This window comes from Thunnus maccoyii, chromosome 22, assembly GCF_910596095.1.
Source record: "Thunnus maccoyii chromosome 22, fThuMac1.1, whole genome shotgun sequence".
Classification (NCBI taxonomy): Eukaryota; Metazoa; Chordata; class Actinopteri; order Scombriformes; family Scombridae; genus Thunnus; species Thunnus maccoyii.
Window position 1 is genome coordinate 20,966,161 of NC_056554.1, and position 25,362 is coordinate 20,991,522.

At 40.4% G+C, this 25,362-nt stretch overlaps 2 long non-coding RNA genes across 2 annotated transcripts in view; one reads left to right on the plus strand and one right to left on the minus strand.

Moving 5' to 3' along the window:
- The first annotated feature begins 5,854 nt into the window (after positions 1 to 5,854).
- Positions 5,855 to 18,670, plus strand: LOC121889151. Its single transcript, XR_006093450.1, has 3 exons — positions 5,855 to 6,124; positions 12,698 to 12,739; positions 18,234 to 18,670. It is a non-coding gene; the product is annotated as an uncharacterized LOC121889151 (long non-coding RNA).
- Positions 18,671 to 19,931: 1,261 nt separating this feature from the next.
- LOC121889150 overlaps positions 19,932 to 25,362 on the minus strand; it is a 53,347-nt gene continuing 47,916 nt past the window's right edge. Inside the window, exon 3 of the long non-coding RNA XR_006093449.1 lies at positions 19,932 to 20,807. This is a non-coding gene — a long non-coding RNA (uncharacterized LOC121889150). The remainder of the gene's footprint in view (positions 20,808 to 25,362) is intronic.

Here is a 25,362-nt window from a genome sequence, read left to right on the forward strand (position 1 = left end):
TTCATGGTCTTTTTTTTTTTTAAAAAAACAAAACAAGATTTAACGTGACAGGAAAGTTGAATTCCCTCGTGATCACGAACTAGCAAGAAAAAAAAGTCAAGTTCCGAGAACCACCTTTCCATAGTAGAGTGCACTCTTTGATATATTTCTTTTTTTTTTTTTCTCCATGAAAAAAAAAAAGGGGGAGATCACAGTTCTGGAAAGGTGAGCTGAAATGATCCTAATAGTATTTTTATTGATCGTTTAACAGCGTACGCCAGGGCTCAGTGATAGCCCCGCAGTGCTCGATCCAAGTTCCAGGAGTTTGATATTAAAGATTTTCCGCCTTGAAACTGAAACACCGGACATCTGTGAAATTAATAGGGTTAATATCTGTAGTATCTGTAAGAAAAGTTTAAAAAAAAAAAATTAAAATGATGTTACAGATATGCTGCTCGGGTTCAAAGCAAAAAAGAGCGATATGTTCTTAAATTGTTTATAATCGTTGTTAAGAGTTTTATATCTCACGCAAGGTTCAGGCCATCGTTTTGTTGCAGGTTCCAGGGTTTTGATTTAAAATACAAAAAGAAACCAGAACCGCCACCACATCTGCTCGAAACATAGAGATTCACTATATTCTTTTCCATTCCCCCCCCCCCCCTTCAAGAGCTCACAGCGTCTCATCCAGAGGAGACACTTTACTGTACTGTACAGCGCGACTGAGTGAGGAGACACCGTAGGGGGTTCGGAAAGTTGCTCGTGGGAACGACGGTGATGACGGCGACACCGACGCCGACGGCGATGCTCGATCCGCTCTAATTATCTTCTAGGTTTTGGCGGCTGTTTTATTCAGCCGGTAGTCGAGAGTTTTAAGATTTATAGCAGATAAAAATGTAGCAGTTGATGATGATGTAATAGTTGCTGGAAAGTGTAATAAAATGGTTTGTAATGTGGGTTAAAAATGCAATGAAACCTTTATGTTATATATATATATATATATATAAGAGTGTAATGGTAATGTAGTAGTAATAACCTCACTTTTATGCATTTGTTACCACATTTTTAACCAATGCTGACATACATTTTATTATACTTTGACCAAATATTGCAGTTTAGACAGCTGATAGTTGAGTTTGATGTGAATTAGAGGAAATAAATTGAATACAATGACATCATAATGATAAATTACACAAAAATTTGATTAAAAAATGATTTTGTGCGCAATTTTCTACATTTAAACGCTTTAATTTCACAATCAAACACAATTTACATTATGAATTGTGTCCAAAAACATTGTAATTTTGTAATAGTGAAGTAATACGTCCACGAATAACAAAATATCTCGGTGGTGTGGACAGTCTTCAGTGGTGCGTTTGTGCATTTGTGATTGTATATGTGTGTGTGTGTGTGTGTGTGTTTGACTGCGTGTGTGTGTACATTTCCCGCCACTTTCCATAATAAACAGACCAATGAAGCAGAAAGTCTATTAAAAAAGAAAAAGAGAATCATAAAAGCGGCTCCATGAGCAGCATTATGAATCATTTTATTGATCACACTGGGGATATTACAACATCTTCCAGAGCTTTGATAATCCAATGCAGTGCCTCTTTTTGTAATTCTATACAGCAGCTGTGTTCGTGGTACTTTTAGTCTCTTTCAGCCTCTTCAGACCATATTTTTTTTGTATTTCAGCTCTATATTTGGCTCGTTTTGACTGTTTGAAACCGTTTTTAATATGTCAAATTAACAGTGGAAATGGCGGTCTTCCACTGTTGGTCAATGACCAGTCTGAGAATCAGCGTCTTTGATAAAGAACATGTTTTCAGGGCTAGCAGACATTTTTATTCATTTACCTTTCCTGTCTAGCCATGTGGGATTTGAACTGGCAACCCTCTGGTCAAAAAGGAAATATCATCAAAAGAAGGATATAATTTGGAGTTTAAGTCCATTTCCCTCTGTTTCCATCATGTTTTCGCCCTTTTTCTTTTAGCAAAAAAAAATACAGCTGTGAAGGTGCTTTCACACAGCGAGCCGTTGCCATTACGGCCCCCACCTGCCAACATCGATGTTCTGTAATTTGAATCGGCAGCACCTGGTCACTCCGATCCTACCAGCCTGTACGCCGTACGCTACGGGCTGCTATCAACCCAGTACAGTCTCATCACACTGCTAAATAGAGCAGGTTGTGAAAGAGTGAGCAACACATACTGAGCAGATTTTGCTGTTCTCTGCTAGTAAAAAGGTTCATCATTCAGGATACAGATTCCTAAATGTGTTTCCCTCGCTATAGTTTCTGCGGTTGCCATGGTCACAAGGTGAAAAAGTTGAACCATTACGAACTCCGACGATGTTTATTGTCTCAAACCTGATAATCTGACTGTCTGTTCTCTGCTGGTGAAGAAGTTCATCATTCAGGAAACTCAGGTACAGATTCCTAAATGTGTTTCCCTCGCTGTATTTCCTGCGGTTGCCATGGTCACAAGGTGAAAAAGTTGAATCATTACGCACTCTGACGGCAGCAGCAGTTTGATGTGGATTAGAGGAAATAAATTGAATAAAATTACATTATAATGATAAATTAAATAAAAATTTGATTAAAAATGATTTTTTTCTACATTTAAACGCTTTAATTTCACAATCAGACACAATTTACATTATAAATTGTGTCCAAAAACATTGTAACTTTATGTTGTAATTTGTAATAGTGAAGTAATTCAGGAAACTCCTGTGGTTGCCATGGTCACAAGGTGAAAAAGTTGAACCATGATGAGCTCTGACGGCAGCAGCAAAGATCTGTGTGCACTCACGGATGGATTTGACAATAAAGTTTGTCAGTCGGCGTGTTTTTGAGGGACTATTTTATGAAGGAGACTTCATTTCTTCCTGCAGGTGTCGGCTAGTTGACAGGAAGCAGACTGTAAATACCAACAGTGCACCCAATATCAATGTGGTGTTTTAGCATAAATGTGTGAGTTTGCAGCCAAGAAAGGTTTGTATGTCATCCAAAACCCTTACAATACCTGCAGCTGGTTGACAATGAAGTGACTGGATCGAGGTTGTGTATATTTTTCATGTGATTTTCAAGCTCCGTCTGATATGGTTACCATTAAAAGACTTTCCTCGCAAGAAACGATCCAGCATCTGTCAGTGACAAAGGCAGAAGTAGTGTCACATTACGGAGCAACAAAACCTTACAGATAAGACGTCTGTGACAAGTTCAACCTTTTTTTTTTTTAGCCAGAAACCAGCAGGAGGGAAAGGAAAAGAGGAGTAAAAACCTCACTTTTAAAAACACGGGTATGATCCTTTAGCCTTGTCCGGAGCTGCTGCTGCTGCTGCTGCTGCTGCTGCCGCCGCCGGCTCCTTGTTTTCCTCGAGCTCAGAGGAAGCGGCGGAGCGATTTTTTCCATGGCATCGCACGGCGGCGCGGCGCGGCAGCCACCGGATTTGGCCCGCGGGTCTGTTCTGTGACGGTAAAGCCATGGGAACAGAACTGTAAAACACTGGCCTGGACACACTACTGACAACACACACTGCTATTAAAAAAAAAAAAAAAGACCTTACAGGTATGTGTGTGTGTGTCTGAATGTGTGTGTGTGTGTGTGTGTGTGTGTGTGTGGAGTGAGAGCAAGAACAGTAGAGGAAAATAAAGGAAATGAAAGAGCTGAAAGGGGGAAATATATAGAAGTGAGAGATTAAGAAGGTAAAAAGTGTCAGTTTCTGTGTGTGTGTGTTGGTGTGTGTGTGTCTGTGTGTGTGTGTGTGTGTGTGTGGTTGTAAAACCCTATACAAGGTGCCAACGGCTGTGACCTTTGACCTGTTTTGAATGTTGCTGTATGTTGGAATGTGTATTAGCAGGATTTGGTGTTCCGGTGCCCCTGAGGGCGTGCAGTGTGTGTGTGTGTGTTAGTGTGTGCGTGTGTGTGTGTGACCTCAGACATGTGTTCGTGTTAACTGGCACCATTAAGCCTTGAGGGGATCATTAGTGGGCTCTGGGAGCTGCCTTTACTGTACATGGCAGGGGACCTTTTGCACACACACACACACACCAAAAAACACACACATGAATGGACTTAAACACGCACACAAACACACACATTTCTCTAAGTCTGAAGCATGAAAAATATTAGCTAAATTCTTGAAATATAAAGCTACACGCAGACGGACACACATACTGTAACGAACACGGAGACTCCAGCATGGCGGCTCGAGCGTTTCACCATGCACAGCCAATTTAAGGTCCATATAAGAAGCCATAAACATGCTTCTACAACATTGATTGTTCAGATTTATATGGCAGGCAACTTTTAGCTCTGCGCCCTGATTGGTCAAAAACACCAAAATTTCCCTTAAAGTTTGGCAAGCTGAGCTCTTTCTGGCTTTCTCGCCAGCTGCTGTGGTAAGCAAAGAGCTAGTTAACCATGGTTACTTTTTTTGGTTCCTTGCGGGCGTCTCAGCCACAATGGCTTAAGAAAGTTCCATCCAGCGTTCCTGCTGCAAACACATGGAAGATTTAGTAGTCTAGCATTAAAAAGGTCGCATTTTTCATTCCTATAAGGGAGCCAAAGTGAAACTGAAACGTCCAGAAGTAATGAAAACCTACTGAAGCTACTGAAAATCCCAATGAAATGTAACTATGCGAATAACTAATAATCCAGCCTTGAAACAGACAGTATGTCATGTGGACAGTAGTTCTTTGACAAACCATCTAATATCATTGTTTAGTTGATATTAATGGTTTTAGCAGCCTTTAACAAACAGTTTCCCAGAAGCTCTAGATGTTTGCAGGCTAAACATCACGGCTTGACAAAAGAGGCTACTTCAGACATGAGAAGCAAACAATGTACAAATGTTTAGACGGTTGTAATTACAACTGGAGAGTTAAAGAATGACTGTAGAAGAAGTCGTTGGGTAGTTTTATGGACGAAATCAAGTTACAATGACGAAAGACGACGAAAGCTTGTAGTTTTTTCTGTGCTCACAAAGTAATCTGCTGTAGTGGAGCTGAGTTGTCTTAGAATATGGAAAGTAAACTCTAGGAACATGCTTTATTTTTTCAGAAAGACAGACGCTGAATGAGAGATTGCGTTGAGTAACAGAAGCTAGAGGAACAGAGGCTAATCTGGACGTCATGACTTTGGATCTCTATAGTTCGCTTCAACACTCCTGAAGGTTAAATTTTGATGAAAAGCTACAAATAATTGGTGTATAATACCATTAAAGACTCCACCAGAGCTACACTCTTACTTTATCTCCCAAAGTGATATAGTTAATGTCTGTATCCAATGACTCTGAATGAATGTTGCTCTGTGTCTGCAAGAACACATTCACCATTCACACATTCAACTTCATGAGGTGATTAGAGCTGCAACTAACAACTATTTTTCTATTACAGATTAATCTGTTGATTATTTTCTCAATCAATTAGTCGTTTGGTTTATAAATTGTCAGATTACAGTGCAAAATGTCGACCACTGTTTCCCAAATCCCAAAGATGCAACCTAGAATGTCTTGTTTTGCTTCAACCAACAGTCCACAACCCAAAATATTCAGTTTACGACTGTGAAAGACTGAAGAAACCAGAAAATATTCACATTTGAGAAGCTGGCAGAAGAGAATCTGTGCATTTCTTCTTAAAAAAAAATTAGCAAAACAGTTGGCAATGAATGTTCTGTTGATCAACTAATCGATTAATCGACTAATCGTTGCAGCTTTAGAGGTGTTAATATGTCAATGATGTGTTTACTGCTTGTTTCTGCTGCCCCCTGGTGGCTAAAAATAAACAAATGCAGCTTTAAAGTTTGAAAAAGTGATCTAAAAAGTTTCCCTCAGAAATAATCCACAGTATCATTTTGCACCAACATTCAACAATCACACAGCAAGAATCTGTCAGAACTTTTTTCGAGGCTCATCCAATCGCGTTGATTGATTTCGGTCAACGCCCTTTAACGACGCAGCGAGCTCAGTCTTTTTCAGATGGCGGGCCAGCGATGACGAGACCCCTCGAAAGGTCACTTTTGTCTTTAAATGAGACGTTCAGCTGTTGTTTGACTTTTAAAACAATCAGCGATTCCAGGAAGAAATCAACAAGCACAAAGACGAGAGGCGAGAAGAGAAGCGCTGAAAAGAGGAAGATGGGCTGAGGGTGAGTGTCGGGGGGGGGCGGGAGAGGAGGGGAGGAGGAGGAGGGAGGAGGGAAGGGAGGGGAGGGGGGTAAACACGCTTACACACAGGACCTCCTTTTGGGCATTTTAAGTGGTCTCATTGTCCTCCTTCATGGTTCCCTTCCCTCCCTTTCTCTCTGCCCTTTCTTTCGCCCTTTTAACAGTAACCAGAGAGGCCAAGAACAACGCTGGGAGAAAGAGAGAGAGAGCGATAGAGAGAGATAGAGGGAGAGACAGGAGAGAGAGAGAGAGAGAGAGAGAGAGAGAGAGAGGGGCTTAAAGAGGGGTGGTTAGGAGATAAAAACTGTCTCCTCGCTGTAAGAGAATCCCCTCTTCTTTTTCCTCTTCTTTTTTTTTTTTTTCCAGATAAGGGAAAGAGCAGGTTTATCTCTCGGTGCTCAATTGAGGGCTGGAGGACCAGTGTGTGTGTGTGTGTGTGTGTGTGTGTGTGTGTAAATGTGTGTGTGTGTGTGTCCGAGACAGACAAGTTTCTCAGACCCCTGACGCCTATCATCCCCCTCTTCTTCTGCTCTGTTTTCCACCCATCCATTCATTCACAGTTTCACAAGACGAGGTGACTCAGGCTCTTTTGGCATAACGTCCACACCAACACACACACACACACACATATATACACACACACACATACACAGGGTCGTCCCTCAGGTAGCGCTGTGTGTATGGGAAACAGACTGCTCAGGGTTCAGCGGAAGGTTGGCCCGCCTGATGCAACATGGACAGGAGTGAGAGAAAAAGGAAAAAAGAGGAAGAGAGAGAAAGACACTGGAAGACAGAGAGAGAAAAAAAAACGGAAAAATAATGTCGAAACTACCCCGAGGTCGTGCTCATCCCTCGAGTGTACACAGGAGAATCTAAAGATGTGTGAATTTTCCTCTCCCCCCCCTCCTCTTCCTCCTCTTCCTCCTCCTCCTCCTCCTCCTCCTCCTCCTGATTTCCATTTTTCATTTGCCCCTGCTTTTCATTTTCCAAAAGCCGTTTTTACTGGCTTTTTCTTCGCTTCTTTCACTTCATTTAGGTCTGAACTGCGACCCTGTTTTTCCCCTTCATTTGTTGTCTTGATTCTTTTATTCGTTGCGGTTTGTACTCTTTGCTTCAGCTGCACATGGTATTTATTTGCATTCTTGGTGTTAATCGAAAAATATGCCGGGCACCAGAAACAAATTGCTGCTTTTCATCGCAAGTCTATTTAGTCCATTAATTTATCTTTCATTTGTTTTTTTATGACTTCCTTTCTTATTTCTAAATTGATTTTTTTTTTAAATTTGCATATATATATATAAAAAACAGCAGATAATAGAAATAAAACAGATGTGACAGAAGAGGTCAAGAGGCTTATACTGATGACCTCTGCTCTATTTAAGAAGAAAATACAACAAAAAAGAAAAGGAAAAAACTGAAAAAAGGTGTTTATCTTGTCCTAAAACGATGCTTTATGTAACATCTAAATGAAAAACAACATGTAATTAACCATATTAGTGTCTGTCTTATATCAAAAATGTACATATGCTCGTTTACGCCCATATTTGACATCGTTTAAACCCTCAACTTTACATTTATAACATCAACATTCAATAAAACCAACCTGAAAAGTACAATATTGTCTTTGTTATATTACACGTTTGATCTAATAGAACAAAAAAACCAAGATATCAGACAGAAAAGAAGACATAATGCACATATAAACTAACCTTAATTGATTTTTAGCTGCATTGATTGATTGATTTAGGGACTTTGGAGGCGGTGGAACAAGCTGAAAACACATAATATCACCACGGGACTCATATTTAACGTTTCCCGCACAAGTCAGCACTGAATTAGGTAAAAAGAACTTTTATGTATGCTGCACCTTTCAGCTTGCAACTTGATCTAAAATTACCAAATTTGGTTTCCTTTCATGAATTTATAGTCACTGCTGCACAATCTGTCTGCTCTGTCATCTGGTTGCTGATGTTTTTTGGGGCATTTTAAAATGTGTTAGTGTCATTGAGTAATTGTTTTGGATTGGTCCGTTTAGTTTTATTCCACTTTTGGGGATTTAGACAGCTATTGGGTTGTTTTAAGATTTATAACTGCAGTGTTTCATTCTGATATTGTGATGTACTTTGGCAAACGTACTATGTACTCTTTGTTGTAGTCTATCTTGGCCGGGACACTCTTGAAAAAGATATTTTTAATCTCACTGAGGATTTACCGCTTAAATAAAAAGTTGTTATGGTGAACGTGTTAGCAAACGTGAAGGAACATTAGCATCCCATTGGAGTTTCTCTCCGCCATCGATTGTTCTGGTAGCTGTTTGGATCTCTAACAACTCCGGAGGGAAAAAAAAAAAAAAAAGTCACTTTAAGTTCTACGAATTACACTTTATTCACCAGCTTGTCGTTAACTTTATCCACCCTCTGTTTGGCGCTAGACAGTTACTGGATTGTGGGTTTGTCTGAGCGTTTTTACCGAAAACTGCAGCTGCAGCTGGAAATAGGGTTGATGAGAGCCAGGAGACTCAACCAAAACAGTAAATTTGTCATTGAACAAACAAATCAATGAATAAAAAAGTCTAAAAAGCTTTGCACAGCTGAAGAGTTGATGATGATTGTCTGCAGATGCTGAGTGACACAGTTCATATAGTCGTTTGATCCATTGTTAAAATAACAATATCGATAAGTGCAGTTAATTAATATCACACTAATTGATTATAATACAGCGGTAGTTCATCCTACATTATATTTAAGGGTTTATATAGATGTGTGTTGCTCATCATTCCTTGTTTACAGACGAAACAACAAATATTTGTTTAGTATTAATACAAGAAAGTGAAAGAAATATGCTAAATCACTGTTTATATTGATAGTCAGGCCTTATATTTAATGCTAAACTGCAAAAAATACTAATAAAGGTCATTTGAATTAAAAAATAAGGGACAAATTAGAGGTGAAGTCTTTGTAATCTGTTCACCATGCCCTCCTTTTCACCTTCCTCTCCTATTCTTTCTGCTGAGTGGGAAGCTCCAGGCCGACTCCCTCCCTCCCTCCTCCTCCTCCTCCTCCCCCTCCTACCCGTCCACACACACACACACACACACACACACACACACACACCCACACCTACTGTGCCCCTCTCCCTTTGCCCCGGTCAGAGCGCCTCTCCTGGGACGCGCCAGGCAGTGAGGTGGGCCTCTCTGGCGGTCTGGACCGGGGATCTGGTTAGTGAGGAGGAATGTGTGGAGTGTAAATGAACACACACACACACACACACACACACACACACAGTAAAAAAATACATACCTGCACACACCTAAAGCGAGCAAACAAACTCACACACACACACACACACACACACACACACACAGGCTGATGAGGAGGAATGACACAGCTTCTCTTGTCTGTCACCGTTCCCCCTCTCATCCCCATTCACTCCCTCCGTCTCCGGGGACGACGGCGGGATGGACTTTCACTGATAGCGCACAAATGAGAAGGTTTTGTTTACCTCAGAGGGGGGGAAGAAAAGGAGAAAGAGAGAGTAAAAAGAGGAGTGCAGGTATTTTGTATGTATTCAAATGACGTTAAAGACGTTTTAACGAAGAAATCGGGGAAAAAATATGTATTTCACCTGTGAAAACCTTCAATATCAGGGAGGAAAAAGTGGTTCATTTGATGTCAAACTGCACAGAAATGTTATTCTGCAACGGTCGGTTGATTGTTTGATTGCGAGTGTGTGTATATAAGCACGTGTGTGGCCTTACAATCAGGTGTGCGAACGGGAGATTGACTCACTTCTCTCATTAGCCAGTCTACTACATTTTTCGCCATTTCCTCCTCAAATTAACCCTGTGAAAACACTCCGTCGTATGTGTGTGTGTGTGTGTGTGTGTGTGTGTGTGTGTGTGCGTCACCCTCGGTGTCAGCAGCCACGCCCCGCTTGATCGATTGCCAACCCTTTCAATACAAACATTCTGGTGAAAATTCTTTGTTGTTTTTATAAGTGTGTGCAGACACCTGTTACACATGGGTTTTTTTTTTTCCTCGTCTGCGTGTGTGTGTGTGTGTGTGTGTTAATGTGTATGTGTGTGTGTGTCTGTGTGAGTTTGCAGATTCCTCACAGAGGGGTTTGTCTGGCTTAACGGTTTGCGGGTGTGAAAAAGAAAAACAAAAGAGAGAGAGAGACAGAGAGAGAAGGAGAGAGAGAGAGAGAGGGATGGAGTAAGATAGATGGATGTTGGAAAAGAGTGAGGGTTCAGCGGGAGGACAGGAGGGGAAAAAAGCGAGAGAATTAATGGTTATAAAGTATTTTTCACTACTTTGGCTGCAGCTAATAATTATTTTCAATATGGATTCATCTCTTTATGACTCTTTTTTTTTTTTTTTTGGTTTTTGATTGAATGTTTAATCCGGTTGTTTTGTCCCAACAAGAGTCTAAAATCTATTTAATTTAGTTTTTCCCTCCATAAACGATGCGAGACGTTTAACTGATCGTCAAAACTGTTGTTGATTAATCGTCTGTCGACCCGCTGATTGATTAATCAGCTCGTTTCAGCTCGATAACATGTAAACGATACAACAAAACTTTCATTTTTCCCCCCGAAATATCCATTTAGTGAAAGCGCTTCCTTATGCTTCCCTGATTATAATTTAAACATATTTATTTTTTCTCCGCTCGCACAAATATTTTCATTTTGACGAAGACACAGCATGTTTCAAACAAAATCACTTTCTCTTTCCTCTAGATTTGTTTTAAAAAAAAAAACCTTGACAGACTCCACTTCACCCGTTCCTGACCTTTCTTCCTCCTCTTATCCTTCCAATCACTCCCCTCCTCCTCCTCCTCCTCCTCCTCCTCCTTCGTCCTCCTCCTCCCTATTAGCACTTGTCAATGCTATCAGCAGTCTGTAATGCCCCGTCATTACGTTCAGACTCTGTCAGCCTTATCGGGGCTGTAACCCTGTAACGCTGGCTCCACTACAGCTCAGGTCTCTCTCTCTCTCTCTCTCTCTCTCTCTCTCTCTCTCTCTCTCTCTCTCTCTGCCTGTAAACGAACAGACGATGGGAAATCTTTCTCATTGAAACTCCGGAGTTTCGCTTTTATGCGTTTGTTTAGAGCAACGACTTACAGCAGTGAGTCGGAAGTTTCAGTTTGACAGTTAGAGTAACAGATAAAGTGGAGGTCAAAGGTCAAGAGTCTGTTATTCCAAAAGTTGGTGGGAAATCCCGCTATGAATCATTCTGCTGCAGTTTTTGGGTGTTTTGGCTGCAGGCTGGACGTCAGGATCGGGCCAAAGTCAGGATTTAGGTGGAAATATTGCAAATAAGAATATGTTACTGTAATGGAAGGACGTTTATATGATAAAGCAGTGATTCTCAACCAGATGTGAAGCTGGAAGTGACGGATAAATGGATCAGCTTCTGTCACTCCAAGAGGTCGTAGTACGAACGCTAACGAGACCAAACCTGCTGAAAAAAAAACGGCAAGTTTAAACACGACAGTTTCAGAATCACTTAAAGCAAATTTAGTGCAAATTTTAGCAGAATTTGCAGAATATCAGCAAAAGAAAATTTAAATAAATGTCTGTTTTGTGAAGATTTGAAGTTGGTTCATCATAATAAACAGCTGGTGGGACCATTAAATCATTTCAGAAGACGTTTCTGTTTGTTTCATGTATGAATTTAAGGAGCGTTACAGTCTCCTCGTCACTGCACACACATCTGATGCGACTCTTTTTTTGTCTCCTCACTGGACGTTTCAGTCACATGATGCATGAACGCCATGATTTAATCACTAAATCTGTTTCCTGTCGTATTTTGCTTTTATCGACACGCCGACTTTTTCCATCTCAACCAAATGTAAAAACTTTTGTGATTTTGCAAGATTTCTCAAATATGAGGTGTTTTTTGTGCACAAATTGAAAATACTAATAAAGACAAGTGGATTGAAATGCACCTTATATCAATTATTGTAACTATATTTGCTTTTATAGGATTAATAGTAATAAATAACATCAAGTTTCTGAACATGTGATAGGACTATGGGGTCAGACAATAAAAGGTGGCAAACATCAGACTAAACACTCAACTAACAGAAAATTTCACTTAAAAAATCAACTGTACCTCCAGGAGATCAGGATGTCAGGGAAATATCAGTAATAGTATCTTTTTAAAGAGAATTTTACAGCTTTTTTTGTTTTGCACACAGTCAAAACTCCCGTCCAGCGACTTGGATTCAACTTTTGCCGACAAGTGACGACATCCAACAAAAGTCCACAGCTGCTGTCACACACAGTCTGTCTTATATAAACCACCAGAAACATTGATATCTAGTGTTTCTGACACCTACAAGACAACATGCTGCATGCAGATACGACAGCTTTTCAAAGCTTTTACTCCTTGAGATCATTATTTGCATCATGTCTTTCAAAATAAAAGGACTTTTTGCCTTTATGTGACTACAGGAAATCACTATATTAGTATACAGAGCAATACACACATCATAACAGGTATATTAAATCTCTTACCCACATTTTAACAAGCTTCCTTTCCTCTCTGCAGTCAGACCTCCAGCTCCCTCTAGTGGAGAAACCAGGAACAAAGGTGAGTCGCTCCTACAGGTGCAGAACTCACATTCGGTTCATCTCACTGTGTCTGAAAGTCGTCTGAGAGTCGAGGTTCTCATCCAAATATGAAATAAAGTTCATAAAAGGTGTCTTTTGAGTGTTTTTTGACTCTCCATGACATTTTTTTTTCTTCTCACTGCTGCACAATAACTGTCTGTAACAACAACACGGTTAAAATAAGAGTTAATATTTGCGGGTGAGAGACGGAGAGCAGCGAGTGTGTGTGTGTTATGTTTGTGTATAATATATATATAGACTAATAGTGTGTAATTAACATAATTCCCTGTAATTATAGCAGAGCTGTAAACATTACAGAGGAACGGACAAACCAGCTACTGTATGCAGAGCGCACACACACACACACACATACACACACAGTCTTATAAAACAAACACACAACAGTATGGTATTTAAGAGACTGATTCACCACCACGTCTGTGTGTGTGTGTGTGTGTGTGTGTGTGTGTGTGTGTGTGTGTTTTCATGTTTTATGGTCCCACCTTGAAGCAGACCAACATTGTGCTCCGAGCTCAAAGCCATTTTAATGTGTGTGTCTTAAAACAGGCCACAGTATAACACACACACACACACACACACATCAAATAATCACATTTTTATATATTAATGACTGTCTTATGTCTTCATATTTACAGTAAGTTTACTATTTATATTGTTGTTATCATAGGAGGGTTTCTGGTCAGGTTCAATTTGAATTATTTCAGGCTACATGTGCAGTTATTCTGATTCAATCCAGAAACAATCCAGTTCGATTTCAATCCTTTAAACCTGCAATAAAATGTCTTTTTGGCTATTTTTCGGGGGGGCAACAGAAACAAGCTGTGAACTTGTTATCATGCAGTTGTCATTCACACATCCTGCACAGACGGAGTAACACTCATAAGTGTTTGTGGCGCCTTAAAGTCCAATATTCACTTCTTTTTTTTTTTTTTTAGCTTCCAGCTTCTTTGTCTCCACCAACTCCTGCAAAAAAAAAAAAAAAATCTGGCTAAATTGCTCCACTGTGTTCACCAGCTAGTCATTATCTTTGTCTGTCTACCATTTGGTGCTGGACAGGTAGCGTGTAATAAGTTTTAAAGAGCTTTTAGGCTGAAAACATCTGCCTGCTGTGGAACAACATGGACGACAGAGAGCTGCGAAGCTGTGAAGCAAAACAATAAAGTTGAAAGCCTGAAAAATTAAAACTCTTCAGTAAAATACGCTATAAAGCGATAATTATGATAATCGCTACGAGTAACACCTCTCACTCCGCTACACTTGCAGCTTTAAGAAGCTCAGATTTCAAATATTACAACCTGACGACAACTTAATTATATAATCCACAGTTCTCTCATCGTCATACTTGAATATATTACGGCGTTTGTTGTAACGTCTTCTCAAAATCCTGCCCATCTGGCGTCCCAGCAGGTTAAAACAAACCATTAAACGTCTGTGTATTTATTTAACAATTTGGTCTGGGTAAAAAATAAAGAGAAAGGAAGGACGGCGTGTTAATGAAGGATGGAAGAAGACATGAGCGAACTCGTTAAGACCGACCCTGGTGCTCCTCACACATTGAAACCAGCTGGTACCCACAACATGCCCATACTGCAGTTACCTGCATGTTAAGGGGGCCCAGTAGCTTCAGGGCAAGAAGCCTTTTGCAGACATGGTATGTGTGCATTTGTGTGTGTGCATTTATGTGAGGGTGCATGTTTGAGCTCCAGGGGTAGAGGAGAGGAGGAGGAGGAGGGGGGGGGTCCTGGCGTGGTGCTGAGGCCCAGACGAGAGGCCTCCCTGCCTGTCACAGCAGCGCCGCGGTCCTGCCTCTCTCCTCCAAACCTCCAGGCTGTCACAGAGGTCCTGCAGCGCTGCACTGTTTACCAGAACGAGGAGGAAACACAGATGTAGCCGCTGCAGAAGTTACCAACACATCCCAACACAGATGTGGCTTGTAATATTTCGTGCTTTGGCTGATTTATTAAAAATGTCATGCAGGCTGGGTTGCCCATTATTTTGGCTACCATGACTTCGAAGAGGAGCTTCTGGTGAATTCCTACGCAGGGAGGGCGGAATGCTGGTTTTGGTGGGGGCGCTGGTGTTTTATGAGAAACAGTCTCTGAGGTGGCGTTGGCGAGGAAATCTGATCCTGTTAGCAGTGCGAGAAACACAATTGACAAGTCAGCAGAAGTCTGTTCGTTTCCTTCAGAGCTCAGTGAGCGGGAAAATTCGGCCCATATGTGGGCACCGAGCAAGCATGTCAAAGTTGGCAGCATCTGAGCATTATTCGCAGCCATCGGCCGTCATCGGCTAATCAGATTTCTGTGCTTACTTTCCTCCTGGACCAATGGGATTCACAGCAGAGTCTCAAAAGCTCAAATCCCAATCTGTCTCTGTTTCTCCGGTGGCTTGATCTCAAATCACACCAATTTATCAATAAATCAGAATAGCACAGAAGGTATTCTGCTGGAGAGTAGCATGCTTAAAGGACTAATGCAATGTTTTTCTTACACATTTAGCTAATAATGTTCAACAGTAGAAGCTCTTGATTAAAGTAATGCTGCAAAAAACCTTTTTCAGGTGTTCACTTCCTGCAACTCTGGGCTTGACGTCGCTGTGTTTCCTTTATATACAGTCTGTGGTTCAGCTGCTTTTTCTCTTTGCAAATCATTCATACTTCACCAGTCATCATATTGTTTTGTTTGACCATAACTGATCCGTAGTGAGTGACATATCCGTCCCACTAATATAATTTGTAGTTGGCATGGATTTATATTTTTCTGAGTTGACTTGCAACTATCAGGGCTTGTCACTGTTTCTCTGTTGCTGTTTTTTTCATGAGTGTAGCTACAGTTAATGGACAGTTAGCTATTCAGGACAATGATGTCAGCTTTTACCCTGCCTGCTAAGCTCTGATTGGTCGCTTGATCCCAAATCACACCAATTTATCAATAAATCAGAATAGTACAGAAGGTCTTCTGCTGGTGAGTAGCATGCTTAAAGTTTTTTTACACATTTAGCTAATAATGTTCAACAGTAGATTAAAGTTATGCTGCCAAAACCTTTCTCAGGTGTTCGCTTCCTGCAACTCTGGGCTTCAAACCGGCTCCAATGAAAACCAATGTGTGATGTCACACCTTCCTCGCTGCGTTCCTTATATACAGTCTGTGGTTCAGCTGCTTTTTCTCTTTGCAATCATTCATACATCACCAGTCATCATATTGTTTTGTTTGACCATAACTGATCCGTAGTGAGTGACACATCCGTCCCACTAATATAATTTGTAGTTGGCATGGATTTGTATTTTTGTGAGTTGACTTACAACTATCAGGGCTTGTCACTGTTTCTCTGTTGCTGTTTTTTTTTTCATGAGTGTAGCTACAGTCAGTAGCAAGCTAGCTATTCAGGACAATGATGTCAGCTTTTACCCTGCCTACTAAACTCTGATTGGTCGCTTGATCTCAAATCACACCAATTTATCAATAAATCAGAATAGTACAGAAGGTTTTCTGCTGGAAAGTAGCATGCTTAAAGTTTTTTTTGCACATTTAGCTAATAATGTTCAACAGTAGAAGCTCTTGATTAAAGTTATGCTGCCAAAACCTTTTTCAGGTGTTCACTTCCTGCAACGCTGGGCTTCAAACCGGCTCCAATGAAAACCAATGTGTGATGTCACACCTTCCTCACTGCTTCCTTTATATACAGTCAGTGGTTCAGCTGCTTTTTCTTTTTGCAAATCTGTACTGCAAATCATTCATACTTCACCAGTCATCATATTGTTTTGTTTGACCGTAACTGATCCGTAGTGAGTGACATATCTGTCCCACTAATATAATTTGTAGTTGGCATGGATTTGTATTTTTGTGAGTTGACTTATAACTATCAGGGCTTGTCACTGTTTCTCTGTTGCTGTTTTTTCATAAGTGTAGCTACATTAAGTGGACAGCTAGCTATTCAGGACAATGATGTCAGCTTTTACCCTGCCTGCTAAGCTCTGATTGGTCACTTGTTTCTCTAGATGGAGAAAAAGCCTTTAAGCTTTGATTTCTTCACTTTTATTGCTTTTCCAAACTTACATGCTCATCACCGAGGGGACCACACTGAAAATAAGAAATGAGAATACTTTTTTGAGGTTTGAGAGTTGGCTCCGCAGAGCTTTGCATCGATGAGCAGTTTGACAAACAAATGAACATTTCAATAAAACAGAAAATTATGTGCAGTTCTGTCAGTTTGTCCTCGTTTGATAAAATGTCGTTTGACAGCCAAAATCTCAAATGTATCAGGTCGTCGGGAGGCAAAAAACAAAAGTGAAAATGACAAATGCTCACCATGATGGATCAATTTTCTCAAGTAATGTCTCCACAAACTGAATTTTCAAGTTAGACAGCAGTCTGGAAGGTAAGGAAAAATTTCTTTTGGCTGAACAGTTATATAAAAGCTGAGATTCACCTCAGAAAAAAGGACAATTTTACACTAAACTCTACCATCTGCAAAGCCTGGGAAAAACAATGTCCTCTGACTCCAGAGCTGGCATAACATTATGTTATACAATACATCATCAGCAGCACCATTTATGAAATCAGAGGAGCAGCTTTTATTTCCATAAAACCCCACTCACTCTCTCTCATCTGTGTGATACCTGAGCTCGTCTCCTTCTTTTTAAAACATCTTTTGGATCGCCACCAATCTTTTGCGGTTCTTCATGCGTGCCCTTTCGAAACCCCCCCCCCCTCCCCCCCCCCCACCGGTATGTTTGGGATTATGTTTGTCATAAGCAAAAGTGGGATCGGATGCATGGATGTGTGTCTCATAAAAAAAAAAAAAGCAGGGCAGCCGCGGGGCACGGCGGCGACGGAGTCCAATGAAACGGCTCGGATGGAGCCAGAGCGAGGCTGCTTCGAGCTCCGGGGCTTCTTGATGTGGATGAATGCATGTGGAACGCTGCAAAAGTCCCCATGCATAAACAAACAGATATGTTAGCAATAATCTGTGGGATTCTACATCAAAACCTTTGGCTTTGACCACCACTAAGATGTGTGTGTGTGTGTGTGTGTGCATTTTTCTCTAGGATGTGTGGATTCATACATGCACGTCTTTGCATTTCTATCGGTTTGTGCATATAAGTTCATATGTGTGTGTGTGTGTACGGCAATGGAGAAATATCTTAACACTTGTTTGCATGTTGGTATGTTTACAGTCGTGTGTGTGTGTGTGTGTGTATGTGTGTGTGTGTGTGTGTTTGTATGTGTGTGTGATGCAGACCAGATTGTGATTTTCTCCAGCAGCGAATTGGCGAGTTTGTTAAAACAGCTTTTTCTATCTCTCATCCAAGACCACAGTGACCAGCCAAGTGCATTTGACCTTAACACACAGATACAAACACACACACACACACATACACACACACACACACACACACACACACACGAGGGAGTTGTGTAACAGAGTGAACAGAAGTGCATCTCTGTTTCCAGACGCAGAGATGGAAAAAAAATAAAGGAAGATACGACGAAATAGAGGGATCAAGAAAGACATCATGCCTCTTTTTTTTGTTTTTTTTTTCCTGATTTGCCATTTCTGGAGTTTCTCAAATGCAGTAAAGGTGAGAGTTTGTAGCTTTTTTTTTGTTTTTAGTGACCTTTACTGCCCCAACATGCTGATTCAATATATTTCATTCATTCACTCTTGGATGCAACAGCTGCATTTGTATCCAAACGCAGTAAAGGATCATATATGTTCAACACAGCAGTAAAGTTCTTGTATCATCAGATTATTGTTCCTCTAAATCTATAGAAGCAAATATTGTGTTTTCTGGTGATTCAAGTTCCTGTTTTGTTTAGGATATCAAAGAAATGATAATCAGAAAAACACAGTCTTTGTACTTTTAACGGTTTTCTACTTCAGAATAAAAGGTGGATAATAAAAGCAAATAAAGATATTATTGGGCAGAAATTGACAATATTTCCTTTACGAGAGGACATTTGGACGTCTGCACGTCTCTGTCCGCACAGACCTCCAGAAATGCGTCACACACGACCTTTCCATGTTTCCATGCTTCTCCCTCGTGACGGCAGTGTGAACAACAAGTGTCGTTCTTGTGTTTTTTTTCATGCCTGAATAAGATTACTGAACACTAGCTGATACAACTATGACTACGTCTGATTATCTTACGGCTTCAGGTCCGTATTTGAGATTCGGGTTTCAGATTGAAGACTATTGAATTTGCTTTTTTTGGGGGGATAGATCTTACTGATCATTTAATTAATGACAGTAGCAGTTATCAGTATTGTAAAGGGCTACTAGAGGCACTAATAATTAAGTATTGTGGATAAGTTTTATACTTGCGATCAGGTTCGGACACACTTTTCTCAGGCGAAGTTAAACATTTCTCAACAGGATGAAGCTGTAGCTGACACTGAGATACAGATGTAACGTGTCACTCAGGGAAGATCATGAATTATTGTTTCTTTTTTACATCCAACAAGGTTTTTTTTGTTTTTTTTTTATTCACTGGCAGCTCGTTTATTTCTCGACAAAGTTTAAGAGCTTTTTAATATGTCAAATTCAGGCATAACCTTTATCTATTTTTCTCATCCTTTTTCTGGTTTCTCCATCCCTCCCTCCCTCTACGGACCAGACATCCCAGTTTATCCTTCTCTCGCTCCTCATCTATCTGTTTTTTGGGGATTTTTTTTTTTTATATTTCCAATCTTTCACTCTCTACCCACGTCACCTCTCACACTCTGGATGTTCTTTTCATTTGTTTTTTTTTTTTCCTGTTTCTTCCCCTCCCTCTTTTCTTCACCTCTACCATCCTAACCAACTTTTTGGATCAAACCAGCTTCGTTTCTGGCTCCTTTTTTTTTTTTATTCTCTCCCTTCGTCACTGATACATCATCTTTCCCGCCCTTTGTCTCTCACGCTCATCCCTCATTTTTTCCTCTTGTTCGTTCACATCTTTCTTCTCATCTCACTTATCTCTCCTTTAGTTTCTCATCTTTTCAGCTCTTCTTTCTCTCTCTGACAGAAAAACTAGACTTGACAGATAAAAAAAAAAAAAAGAGAGAAAAGTAAATATCTGAAAGTGAGAGGTGGGGGGGGAAGTGGGAGTTTGACAGCAATTTGCTTCCCTTCTCACATCCAGTCATCCTGGCCAGACACTGACGGGTGGCTTTCATACCTACTAATAAACTTGTTTCCATCACACACACACACACACACACACACACACACACACACATATGCACAGAAACACACACACACATCAGGAACATAATGTTGGCTTGTTTCAAGTTGAGACCATAAAACTCAAACACACACACACCAAAACACACACTTCAAGGCGGCTGCGATGAGACTCAGCCAACCTTGTTCTTTGGCGAGAGCTGGGCACCCTTCTGTGTGTGTGTGTGTGTGTGTGTGTGTGTGTGTGTGTGTGTGTGATTGATACTCCAACAGTCTTTGCGATATATCCCCGAGATCAGTTTCTATGTCAACGACAGTCAACAAACATGCGACTGGGCATTATCCTCTCAGTCTTGTGTCTCGCTGCCTGCGTCGGCGGTGTCGATAAAGTTTTTACAAAGATTAAAAGGGTGAGAGAGGAGAAGCATCTTTCAGTCTCTCTCTCTCTCTCTCTTTCTCTCTTTCTATCCAAAGTTGTAAAAATAAACCGAACGCTGCCTTTCATCATTTTTATTCGCGCGAGGACATGAAGAGGCTTCGCTCCAAAGCAAAAAAAAAAAAAAAAAAAAAAGACGTCCAACTCTGAGAAAAAACAAAAAAAAAAAAAAAAAATCACACCTACTCTCACAAAACGACTGCTGGCATGAAGAGAAGCACATTGTGGGATATTATGAAGGTTGTGAGTCATCTCTGGGCCTTGGCTCGACGGATCCTGATGATTTTCGAATGGAATCATCTGAGTTTTTGAAATATCGGTGGATAAATCTGAGGTACCAGCACCCAGGAGCGAAAGAGGTTGTAGTCTGCTGCTGCTGCTGCGGAGACTCGTCAAAGTCTGTGTGAATGCTCTTCCAAACCAAACTCTTAAGAAGAAGAAGAAGAAGAAGAAGAAGAAAGAATTTGTGCAAAAGCAGTAGGATGAGCCCTGCGAGCAGAAAGAAGAAGAAGCTTCATTTATGTGAAAACTATATTTTTCATTCCTTAAATCAATTAACCCGCTGGCTCTCTCAGACATTTTTCTGGGCTCTAGTTTCTAGTTTCGTTTTGACAGTCGATGATTGAGACTCTGCATGTTTATACGTTATCGTGCAAAGTCGTGTTGCGATCAGACTTCTCTTTACCCTCAGTGAAGGGAGAAAAAAAAAAAAACATGGCAGCGTCCCTTACAGAACAAAAAAGCCACTGTTTAAAATAAAACCGCCTTGTTTTGTTTGTCGTCGTCTTCTTCTTCTTATTTTTTTTTTTTTTAATGTGCACTGACGCTGACTGCGGAGGGTGAGAGCCAATCACAACACGGGTTGCAGACGAAGGGGGTGGGACTTTACAGTAATCAGTGAAATTCATAGACACAATGGGCCCCGTCTGTCAAAACCAAATGAAACTTGAGTGCAGATAAAAGACTTGGAGTCTGTGCTGTGTAATTTTCTCTGGGCAATAAATGATCTTATTCAGGTTTGTGTGTAAATGCTCCAGAATTATTTTAGCTCATACGCTGGAAGCTTTTGCAGCAAAGATGGCGTTCTTTCTTTCTTTCTTTCTTTCTTTGTTGAGTGAGTGAGTTGTTACTTTATTTGGTATTCTCTGGGAGATCTGCTTCCCCAACCACACTCATAACGTACTGCCTCTTTCTTTCCTTTATCAATTAATCTGTTGATTACTTTCTGATTGTTTAGTCCATTTAAAAAAAGTCATAAGTCTGTTTTTGTGTTAAGTTTAAGTCCATTTATTGATTAGGGTTGATTATTTCACTTAAATCAAGGTTTTGTGGATGATTTTCCTGCTTATTTGAGGGCACATGGTGGTAATATTTCACAAATATCTTACAAACTATTAATTTTTGTGCAAATAAACAGAATTTTTCCTGAGATGAAGCTGGAAAATGTAACTAGTGTGAAAAGTAAAGCTTTAACCTGCAACCCTCAATCAATAAAAAGGAAAATATTCTTCTTAGTATCTTAGTATTTATTTATTGAAACCAAACTGTAACTTGACACCCTGATGTCAAACTAGTGGACAGAGGTTAAAACAGTGCTGTCTATCGGAGGCCTCGTGAAATGACCTGTACGCAGAGGATCACATATTGTTCACACATTTTACAGGGTGCATTTATTACTTACATTATCAGGCTGATGTTATGTCAAGTTGTTTTGAAACCTCAGAATCCAGATTTTTCCCAAAGGCACAATGTTTTCTTGGCATCGAACCCACACAGCAGAATTGTAGAACTGACACAACCATCACAAAAACCCGCACGGGACAAACAAAAGAGCTGTAATTTTTATATTTTAATACCCTACAAAATTCGCACAATTCTTCAAATGGCTTGTTTTGTTCGACCAAACAGTCCAAAATGCAAAGAAAAGAAACAAATCCTCACATTAGAAAAGCTGATCTGAGAATGTTTGTTTGTTTTGTTGCTTGATAAACGATTTATTAAAAGAATTTATGAAATAATTTCGATTGTTTGGTTTCGTTTTGGTTCTGTGTTCATAACGACCAGACGACACACACATACACATGCATCCATCTTCAGTGTTTCCTTGACAACACTCCCTACTCATCATCATCCTCCTCCTCCTCCTCCGCTTGGTTCTGGGACCCTCCTGGGAGGTTACCGCAGTAACCGACGAGGTCGTGACCCCGGCGTGTGCCATGGCTGTCCGGCCGTTCGGCCCATGCGGCGTGATAAAGTGTGATGGCGTGTGGGTGTGTAGCGTTGTTCACACACACACACACACACACACACACACACACACACACACACACAGAAGCCCCTTTATGCTGCTCGCAGAGTGGAAGTAGTTGTCAGACAGCTGTGTCTACGCACACACACACACACACACACACACACACACACACACACACACACACACAGATGATCTCTCCCAGTGAACCTGGTTCCCATTGCCTTGGGTGGAGATGGAGACTGCCAGTTGGACATTGCCCAAGTGAAACAGTGAGAGACATATACTGTGTGTGTGTGTGTGTGTGTGTGTGTGTGTGTGTGTGCGCTCTGCAGGAAAGTGAAAGGATAGTTAAACAGTAGCTGAACCTGATCGTCAGAGCTGGTCGATATATTTCACATGGCTGGATACATAGTTTGAAAACCAAAAGTACAGATTAAGTTCAACCACAGACTCGTGACAAGTTATGTTTTGTGAACTCTTGACTTCATCACTGACAGGACGGAGACTTTAAGTTTCTCTCCCTCGTGTTGTAACGCAGATGATTTCTCTCCTTGCTTATAGATAAGTAAGAAGAATGAATCATCTCACATCTGAGAACTTACTTTCTTTAACATGACTAATTCGCTTGAATCAGGATGTGACACATTTAGACGATGTGTTACTAATCAACTTGTTTTCTCTCGTTATTCCTGTAACTTATTCTGAGTCCTTTAAGCTGAGAACTGTGTTTAAAGCTGCTGTGTTGGTGGAGACGACGAGATCCGATCCAGTACACACCCGACACACACACACACACACACGATGACTGTCTCCACCAGCATACACGAGTCTTTCTAGTTTTTTTAATAGAACATTTTGAACAACTGAGTAATTAAAGACAACACGCTGAACGACAGGTGATTAAAGTCACGTCGCTAGGCAACCTCTGCAATCCTGCAAGAACACACACACACACATTTTCATTTGCTTTTTTTGCTGCACCAAAAAGACATCAATTGAAGACTAATCCTGCACAGAAAAGGCGAAAAAAGCAGAGTTAAATGCTTTATTTGAATTTTTAGAAACATGTAAAGGGGAAGAGTGAGGGATTGTAAACTTTAAAGAGACAGCTGGAGGAGAGCTAACGAATAATAAAAGCCTCAGTCATTTGTTTAAACGCTTAAAATGACCTATATTTACCTGATAAGGACCTCTAGCGGTCATGTGAACTGGCTGTTGACAGTCAGAAACAAAGTCGGGAGTAGAAAGATGTTATTAAAGCAATAAAAATCTCTTACCAAGCAGGCAGATGGATGGTTGGCAAACATCAGTCTCGTGTGTCAAAGTTGCACACTTTGGTCAACAAAGTGTGCAACTTTGACACACGAGACTGATGTTTGCCGTCCCGTCTCCAACCAACAGTCAACATTTGGTTTCTTTCAACCGAGTAAGTTTTTGTCTAAACCTAACCGAACCGTAACCATAGTGACGCCACATCAGAAAACTGTCAAAGCATACTGCGGCATTTCTGAATTTGCTATTTCTCTCGCTCGCATACATCATGTCCTCAGATGGACCGAACTTGGTCCAACACTTGAGACGCCTAAAATCATGACTGAAATAGACCCAAAAAAACCAGAATATGTGTGTCTGACTGTTCAGTTTTCTGTAAATCAGGCACTTAAACGCATCTTATGTGTGTTTTTACGTCTTGACTTTATGTTTCAGATCAAATTTAAATGATAAATGACAGACCACCCTGATATAAAAGTGTTATTCTGTGCATTAAGGGACACGTACATATACATAAAGTGATGTGGATAGTAAATTACTATCTTATCTCATCATCTCATGTGGTCGTGGTGGTTCACAGTCTGGGTGTATTTATCTTCTAGCATTCACGCTGAAGGAAGGAAGAAGAAGAAAAAAAACGAGAGGATGAATTGGAAAATAACAGGGTGAGATAGAGGTTGGAAAAATATACATGAGAAAATGTCTGTTTGACCCAGTTTGATGGACAGATAAAGGAAAGATTACATGACTGAGTTTAAAGAGGGATCCTATATATATATATATAAAACAGCATTAAAGAAAATCAGGCTGAAGCTCTCATATCAAAGGGAGAACATCTATCAAAGCAGAGGATGAAAGACGACAGGTTGGATGGTTGGAAAAAGTAAAGAGAAACCTTTGTCTCAACCCCCCCAAAAAAACTCTTCATCTCTCCTGTGTTGGGAAGACAATAGTATTTATGTGATTAATTAAACTGAGAAACAACATTTCAAAGTTAATCTGCTGACCAGCCGGAGGAACGAACCAGGGGAGCGAGTCTTTAGAGGAAGTCTCAGAGTTGAACGAGTTTGCTGTAGAAAATAGTTGAGTCAATGTTAAGTACTGACGGAGCTGCATCAGTGATGAACTGGGTACAAAACTCTAGTTACACGTCGCTTTCTGCCTCATAAATAAGTTTCTGGTTGCTAAGAAGCTGTCAGATGCACCAAGTCCTCATATTTCAATGACACAGCAGACTGTTAGTGCCTTCTAAACTTTTTTTTGCTGAGGATGGTCTTATTATAATCATTATTATTATTATTAGTTCTCAGGTATGATAATTTTCCTTAAAATACAATAATTTTAATCCTCTGGTGTGATATTATAACATTTCATCATTGCTCACCACAATAATGTAAGTAACAGATGCTTATTTGAAGAAGTAACGAGGTAACTTATTACTTGAATTGCAAAACTAACT